This window comes from Mytilus galloprovincialis, chromosome 6 (assembly GCF_965363235.1).
Source record: "Mytilus galloprovincialis chromosome 6, xbMytGall1.hap1.1, whole genome shotgun sequence".
In the NCBI taxonomy this organism is placed as follows: Eukaryota; Metazoa; Mollusca; class Bivalvia; order Mytilida; family Mytilidae; genus Mytilus; species Mytilus galloprovincialis.
In genome coordinates, this window is record NC_134843.1 from 72,865,199 (window position 1) to 72,874,520 (window position 9,322).

Sequence of the window (9,322 nt, forward strand, 5' to 3'; positions counted from 1 at the left end):
CCTTATCGTCCAAATTCGGCTTTATTTAAGGTCATTTATACAAGATTTTCGATATTACAATATGTGTTGGCCTCCGGCATCACTGAAAAAAGAGTTAAGTGTCGCAATGCACATCTGGTGACCAACATTTGTAACGTTTATATTTTTATGGCAATAATATCCATATTATGTAGACTGACAGTTAGGTATTAATAAACACCAGGGCAAATCAACATTGTAAAGAGTTTAGAGCTATGTGCCTATCTATGATGAATTCAAAACTTTAATTCCCCCCCCCCCCCCCATGTTGTATTAGTCTAATTTGTTTACACATATTGATTTATAGTGGATTGGAAAACAAATAATTCCAACTAATATTAATCTCTTTTCACTTTACTAGTGCGAGTGATGCCTTGTATAGCAGCAGAAGTCTGCTCTTTTCCGAAGTCTACAAGGGTGTCTTTTACGTGCAAGAGATATTGCTCTCTCCTCACACGGGTCAGTCATTTATCATCCCTTTCCGACGGACTATAACTGTTTCTCAAGATCATATTCGCATATGGTGTCAATGAAGAGCTGAAAATTCAGGTCTTGGGTTTTTTCCACGGAAAGGTGATCAAACCACGAACCTTTGTATGTGTAGTTTGATATGCTAACCACTTCACCACTGTTCTCCCTTCTTTGTGAATACTCCATTTATGAGTGTGACCTTGTGTAGTTACATTTGACAGAGAGTGATAAAAACAACTCGCCTAATTAATCAGTTCGGGTAACCAAAACGTAAACAATATTCAGGGAAAGAAACGAAATGTGGGCTTTTTATCAAAAATGCTAGGTACATTTTGTTCTAACTATATTGGATTTTTTGCCATCTTATGCACCAGGAGTTGGCAGTATGGTCGATATTCATCACTTTAAATGTTAACACTTAAAGTTGTTGTACACTTCCTTTTACGAGATAAGTATTAATGAAAAAATTTATTCATCTAAAGATGTTTAGGATAAACGGAAGACATCACTTTATTTTCACTTTATGTCAGTTTCATACTAATTGAAATGTATTTTTTAAAATCACTTAAGTATATCGTGAATTTGGATGTTCATTATGAAGATGGTATTCTGGAATGTATGTTGAATTGGTCATCTTTTTATTTGTTGACATTAATAATTAACTAAACTGTTGCATACGACAAAGAAATAGGACGACACGCTAAAGGCAATAAAGGAAAATAAATATTGGAGACAAAAAAGAGACGTTAAATACTGACACTTTACAGGATCCTGCTGAGTGTGGCAGGGTTCCACATATGCGTGATTCATCCTCACTTGTCCCTCTCTAACCTTGGACAAAAGGTGTTATACAGTATCAAAAAAGAATAAACTGAACAAGTTGGTTGGTATCTTTGGGTTACTCAATAACAGTTAAAACTGATTAATTAGTGCGATATATTGATGTTTATTACATACAGGTGGCAATGCACTATATTTAGTCAATTATCAAGTTTATTTGGATATCCCCACATTTTTAAAGAGAGCATTACAAGATACTTGTAAATGGATAACCTTTTAAATTTCCAATATGCTCTGTTGGGACAGGGATGTTTAATCGTTTTCTGTCTTCTGATTTAGAAGTGGAAAAATCACTTGTGATGAAATTGGATGACTTTAAAACAGGAACAATGAAGATCATATGTTAGGACAGAAGTGTTTTTTTAATGTTTAATCTTTTTCTGTCGTCTTATTTAGAATTTGAAAAATCACTTGCGATGACAAAAGATGACTTTAAAACAAAACCAAAGAAGATCACAATTTAATGCTAACATTAAAAAATGATATGAGTAGAGTTATACTTATTTCTTTATCCTGATTATCTTAAAGGTCGCTTCAATTCTTTAGAAACAAAAGGCATGATTATTATGAACAAAAATACAAACGTATTCTGTTGATTTCTGATCTTATAACAATATGATATTATAAGTGATTAGATTACTGTCAGTCTTCACAGTATGTGAACTACGTCATCATATCGTTTTGTAGCAAACGCTCACAAAATCTAGCATAAGGGGTTAAACACTTTTTTTTTAACATAAACCTTTTCTTTGCAATTTTGACTTTTAAATAAAAGAACTAATTCTCAAAACTACACGTTGCTTGCTTGACAGAACTTTGCTCTTGGTAATGCATAAAAAAAGAAAAATAACAAAAATAAAATACAGTAAAATAACAAAAATACTGAACGCCGAAGAAAATTCAAAGCGGAAAGTCTAAAATCAAATGGCAATATCAAAAGCTCAAACACATCAAACGTCCGGATTTGGTACAAGCTTTTTTAAGTAGAAAATGTTGGATAACACCTGGTTTTATAGCTAGCAAAACCTCTCACCTGTATAATAGTCGTATACAATTCTATTATAAGGACAACAATGGGTGAACAAAACAGAGGATATAATTGGTAGAAATGTCAAAATAAGACATCAACTTATTTATATTATTGTTCGATTATTTGACGAAGAAAAATATGAACGTTATCTCTTATATCAGTCATCTGAACATATAAGTTGACAGGTTTATTTTTCAAACATGGAGGCAACAATGCATAGCAGAAAAACTTTTGATACACAATTATCGGGAACAAAAATAATACCGCTCATAAATCAAACATATATAACCAGGAAGATTTGGACAATTGGGACTTAGAAATAAATCAAGTTCAGACAATAAATTTTAAGTGCTAAAGTGACAATTTGTTAATCCGTTATCAAACCTTTTACATTTCTTTGTGTCTAATTAATTCTATTGTTAAATATATGTTTGTCGTGATGGAAATCACTCTGACCATGACAAGTTAATCCGTTGGACACTAATCCTTTTCTATAGTAACTGTTTTTATATATGTTTTTTGTATGTCATTTTGTTGTCAGTTTAGGTCTTAGGTCTGGTACTGTCAGGACCTTGCTAATAAAGTTTAAAGTATTGGTATTCCGTCTTTGAATCACTATAACACGGAAAACTCCCGGTTATACTGGTATATATAACCGGGAGTTTTCCGTGTTATAGTGATTCAAAGACGGAATACCAATACTTACTATTACACGGAAAACTCCCGGTTATATATTGGTATATATAACCGGGAGTTTTCCGTGTTATAGTGATTCAAAGACGGAATACCAATACTTTAAACTTTATTAGCAAGGTCCTGACAGTACCAGACCTAAGACCTAAACTGACAACAAAATGACATACAAAAACATATATAAAAACAGTTACTATAGAAAAGGATTAGTGTCCAACGGATTAACTTGTCATGGTCAGAGTGATTTCCATCACGACAAACATATATTTAACAATAGAATTAATTAGACACAAAGAAATGTAAAAGGTTTGATAACGGATTAACAAATTGTCACTTTAGCACTTAAAATTTATTGTCTGAACTTGATTTATTTCTAAGTCCCAATTGTCCAAATCTTCCTGGTTATACATGTTCAAAGACTACTATAAAATGTGTATAACATCGCCTCCTACTTAAAAATTATCGAAGGGAACGAAGTGTTCCTTGTCGACAAATAAGTCGGAATCAGTTTTCAAATCAAATAAAAATTTATTAATGAGAGGTATAATTATCAATCTTTATACTTTTTATTTGGTCCTAAACGATTATTGCCAGCTACATCATATATCAATGTAAATCAATGACGACAGCTGGTGTCTTTTGAGGACACTATGGAGTTAATTCACATTTTTGTCGAGTCTTCGACTTTAGTAGAAAAAGCGAGACATAGCGATCCTACATTCCGTCGGCGTCGGTGTCGTCGTCGGCGTCGTCGGCGTCGTCGTTGTCGGTGGCGTCCACAAATATTCACTCTGTGGTTAAAGTTTTGAAATTTTAATCACTTTCTTAAACTATACTGGAGTTCTACCAAACTTTGATAGAAGCTTGTTAGTGATCATAACATAGTATCAAGAAGTAAATTTTGTAAAAAATAAAATTCTATTTTTCTGTACTTTACTTATAAATGGACTTAGTTTTTCTGTCTTAAACATAACATTCACTCTGTGGTTAAAGTTTTTAAATTTTTAATCACTTTCTTAAACTATCCTGGGTTTGTACCAAACTTGGACAGAAGCTTATTTATGATTATAAGATAGTATCCAGAAGTAAATTTTGTAAAAATAAAATTCCATTTTTTCCGTATTTTACTTTTTAATGGACATAGATTTTCTGTCAGGAAACAACACATTCACTCTGTGGTTAAAGTTTTTAAAATTTTAATAACTTTCTTATACTATTTTGGATTTGTACCAAACTTGGACAGAAGCTTGTTTATGATCAAAAGCTAATATTTAGAAGGAAATGTTGTTAACATTTTGTACCTGTGTATCCGTATTTTACTTATAAATAGACTTATTTTTTCTTCCAGTTAACATTACATACAGTCTGCAGTTAAATGTTTTAAAACATTTAGTAGATTTTAAACCTATATTTTTACCAAACTTGGACAGGAGCTTCTTACAATCATGACAATCAAAAGATAGTATCAAGAGGAATAATTTTATTGATTTTTTTCCTCATTTTTGTTGGGCCTGCGATTAACAGCAAAAGTAGGCGAGACACTGGGTTCCGCGGAACCCTTACAAATTTTTATAATACTGAGCATTGGTTTTTGTGGTGTAATCCTTGCGACTGGTGAAAACATTTAAAGAGTATCATGATCTTATAATTTGCTACGTCCTGTTTGCAAATGGTTAACTATGTCATATTACGACGATAATCTAAAAAACTTAAATTAAGAAAAGACAAAGAAGGTAACAAAGAAAAAATACAGATGCATGATAATTTACCGTCTGTGAATATGCCACAATCAAAATTAGGAACAATCTGTACAATCTGTCCCCCGTAACTGTGTTTGAACACAATTGAACATAAATGCGCATAACGTATTAACGAAAATATAGATATGAAGCAAAACTTTAGTGCACGATAATATCCTCCATATATAGATATACGAAGATGTGGTATGAGTGCCATGCAATGAGACAACTCTCCATCCTAGTAACAATTTATAAAAGTAAGGCATTGTAGGTCAAGGTACGGCCTTCAACACGGACCTTTGGACCACACCAAACAGCAAGCTGTAAAGGGCCCAAAAATTACTGGTGCAAAACCACTCAAACGGGAAAACAAACGGTCTAATCAATATAAAAACGAAAAACGAGACACACTTATGAACCACATAAACAGACGACAACCACTGAATTTCAGATTCCTGACTTAGGACCGGTGCAAACAATTGCAACGGGATTTAACGTTCTATTGGTACCAAACCTTCTCTCTTTTCTGAAACAATAGTATAGCATCCAGGCACGTAGCTACGTTTACGTCAAAACGCACGGGCGTACACTTGAATTTTGATAAAATAAAATTTTATCTGAAGAAAATAAAATGAACTGGTTAAAAATAAACTCATCATAGATACCAGGACTAAATATTAGCCTGGCAATTCTTCTTTCAGTGACTTGTGATAGAGAATAAAAGTGACGAAATGTACCTTTTTTTAACCAAATGGTATCAAGTTATATTTGTACATTTTCCGTCAAAGTCAGAATCTACTGCGAATTTTACTCACTTTCCTTTACTTTCAAGAAATTTCTTTTTCATTATCTGCTGAGACTCAATATGTGTCTTGCATTTTTTTTTTTTTTCGAGTCTGTGACATTTGAGTTGCAAAAGCAAGACAGAGATCCTAAATTTTGTTGTCGACGTAAATAAGAAGGTTCAGTATGCGGTTAAAAAATTCAAATACTAGTATCAATAACTTTGTCAAATCTTCGTGAAATTATACGATAGTTGGCCAGAAACTGTTTTTTTTATCAAAAGCGAATCCAGAGCATAATGATAAATGTTTACTTTTCCCGAATTTTACAGATAAAATGAATTTCGTTCTGCAATTAACTAGTGGATACAGAGAGGGGTTAGTTGAAATGCATCAATTTCTTTGTCAAAACTTCATCGAATTTTATCAAAGTTTGGGCAGAAGCTTTTTATGATTAATGTCTGAAGCTAAACAAAATCAGTATTATATTGACAGAAATTAACAAAGTCTGTTTTTTGTTACATGAAATTGTTGTAAACCTTTATTGATAATGTTGATTGTCATGAAACTTTGGCAAAAGTAAACATTACAGCTCAAGAAAGATTATTGAAAGAAAATGTTTTGATTTTTTTAAATGTTGTAAATAAGTATAGGAAGATGTGGTATGAGTGCTAATGAGACAACTCTCCATCCAAATAACAATTTATAAAAGTAAACCATTATAGGTCAAGGTACGGCCTTCAACACAGAGCCTCGGCTCACACCGAACAACAAGCTATAAAGGGTCCCAAAATTTCAAGTGTAAAACCATTCAAACGGGAAAACCAACGGTCTTATCTATATAAAAACAAGTGAAACTGCGAGCTACTGCTCACTGATAATACCCCCGCCGCAAGTGTATAATATTAAAAGTGTAAAAATATGCAAGTGTTCGGTAAACAGGAAGTTGTCGAGTGATGAATCTGAAAACGCATCATACGGTATAGCTGACTTACATAAATCCTAAAACCAAATTTCAGAAATCCCTGTATTGTAGTTCCTGAGAAAAATGTGACGAAAATGTTCATCTTGGCTATCATGTGTAAAATCATACAAGTGTTCGGTAAACAGGAAGTTGTCAAGTGATCAATCTGAAAACGCATCACACGGTATACCTGACTTAGATAAACCCTGAAACCAAATTTCAGAAATCCTTGTATTGTAGTTCCTGAGAAAAATGCGACGAAAAATATTCATGGGACGGACGGACGGACTGACTGACGGACTGACGGACGGACTGATGGAAGGACAGACAGAGGTAAAACAGTATACCCCCCCCCTTTTTTTAAAGCGGGAGTATAAACATGTATCACAGCATAGAAAAACACACGATAAAATATCAATTGGAAGGCTAAAATCAATCAAAAAACGTAAATTAACACAAGAACAGATAACTGCCTGATTCAGCTTTTGCAAAACCCTTAACGAACTCTCATATTGTACCTTAACAACGTTTTTAATGATAGGAATGATATTTCTTTCTCAATAATTCGTTAAAATCCCCGGGGTGAATGCTATGAAATAGACCTACTTGGAACCACCAAGGTTCGGGCGTACACGTAAAAAAGACATAGCTACGCCACTAGCATCACATCATAGAGTGAGAGTGTTATTTAGTTTGTCTTACTTACAAAGACTCTTTAAACGTTATTATGACTTAAGGGCATACGATACAGTTACAGGGAAGGTAATGACGTTGCTAACGTAAAATGTTATTTTCGCGACGTCAAACTATGACATATCGGGAAAAGATGCATTTTTCGACTGATTTTTATCATTCAAACTGATTTAATTTGAAAACGAGTGCATGGACCCCTATTTTTTAAAACAGCAATTTGTTTCATTTTGCAAGGAGATTATGTGACCCAAATTTTATAAAACTGTAAATAGCGCAATTTTTTTAATTTTAATAAACATGCAGCAAAAAATGACGTTTTTTCCTCTATTCATGAACATTTGATAAATATAGAGTTATTTCGGAATAAAAATTGCATAAATTTTTAATGATACTTAATGATACAGAAATTACGGATTATTTAACAAAAAACAATTTGTGTTTATCTTTTAAAACAAAAAAGTTATGTCTTTCTTTCGAAAAAGAAAATACGGACACATATCTTAATTTTGAGCAAATATACAAAATTTCGACCTCATTTTACTCAAAAAGTAGCACATGAAGGTATATTTTTTATAACATTTTTGATTTAATCAGGTAAAAAATAGCCTATATGCAAATTTTCATCAACTTGTAAATACAGGTTCAAAACTGTATCGTATGCTCTTAAAATGACGTGACGACTACCCTGGTATTTGTTCCCCTAAATGTCAAGTCGAAAATAAAATAAACCAAGTATTGACATGAATACATTATTTCACTATCAGTAATGATTGAACAGACACAAATCATACTCTAGCATATATCTTGTAGCTAGCAACAATTTGTTATCAAGTTTTTAAAAGCATTAGATTAATGCAATGTTGATTGAATAATATAAATTTTCTGAGATATGAATATGTATAATGTGTCGTTTATTTATATAACATATACCAATACCATATATTAAGGCATTTTAAAAGTATTTTTTTGCAATATTTAAATTTTAAAAGCCCCAAATGTTAATAGTTGAAATTTCTCAATTTTAACGTCTAAAAACACGCAAAGTTGAATATAGAATTAATCATATTGTCTATAATATATATCCTATTGCTATGAAACTTTGTAAGCAGTCTTATAATATATTAAGCTTTAGTCATACCAAGTTTTATTATGATTGGTCAACTTTTTCTATCCTATTAGGTCCGAGTACACAGTTATCGTCCTTTGATTTTCGTTGTCCACGAATATAGTTCTTAGTGTGGACAGTGTGTTACTTGCCAATTTTTGTTATACCCCTTCCAAATTTATTTCTCCATGTTTTATGCCTCATATAGCAAGTTGGGGGGTGAAATGACACTGTAAAAAAAAATGGGTCATAAATATTAATGTAAAGTAGTGATTAGGTCCAGCTGAAAAAGGTCAAAAATTAGCACTTCGGAAGCTGTCAAAAGATTTCAAGACCCCCTTAACATAAAATTGTCCATATTTTGAGTTAGAGCTGATGAAGTTTTCTATAATCTTGATATAATTTGTCTTAAAAGTAGTACAACACACTGTAAAAATATTATTGAGAAAGCGCAGGTGGGATTTTTTTAATTTTCATTTATTGTCTAAAAGAAATGCACTACGAAATAACTGTGTACTCGGACCTAAGAGGTGAAATCAGGAAATATAGAATATGTACTCTGGCAACTTCCCTGAATGATTTGATGTTGTCAATTTGTCAAATAGCATAAAACTAAAGGATTTAAACATTTATTTGATAGAATTTCTGCAAAAATTACCAATTTTGGCATTATATGGTCAAAATATTAAGCATTTCATAGCTTTTTTCAATTTTAATGCATAAGTGGCACTCTGACTTTCTATCTGACATGTTTTCATGTGTCAATTTTTGTGTTTCTATGCTTTAATCCAGCAATTACACGAAGTAGGTTTATTTTCACTGATATTAACATCTTAACACAATTGACTATAATTAAACACATATTTCCAAGTAGATTTCTTGTAAATATAACAAATAAGAGTGAGCTCAGTATTATCAAAATATCCAGGAATTTGGTCTTTAACAGAATGGTCGTTAAAAATACCGACAATATTTACAAAATCAAAA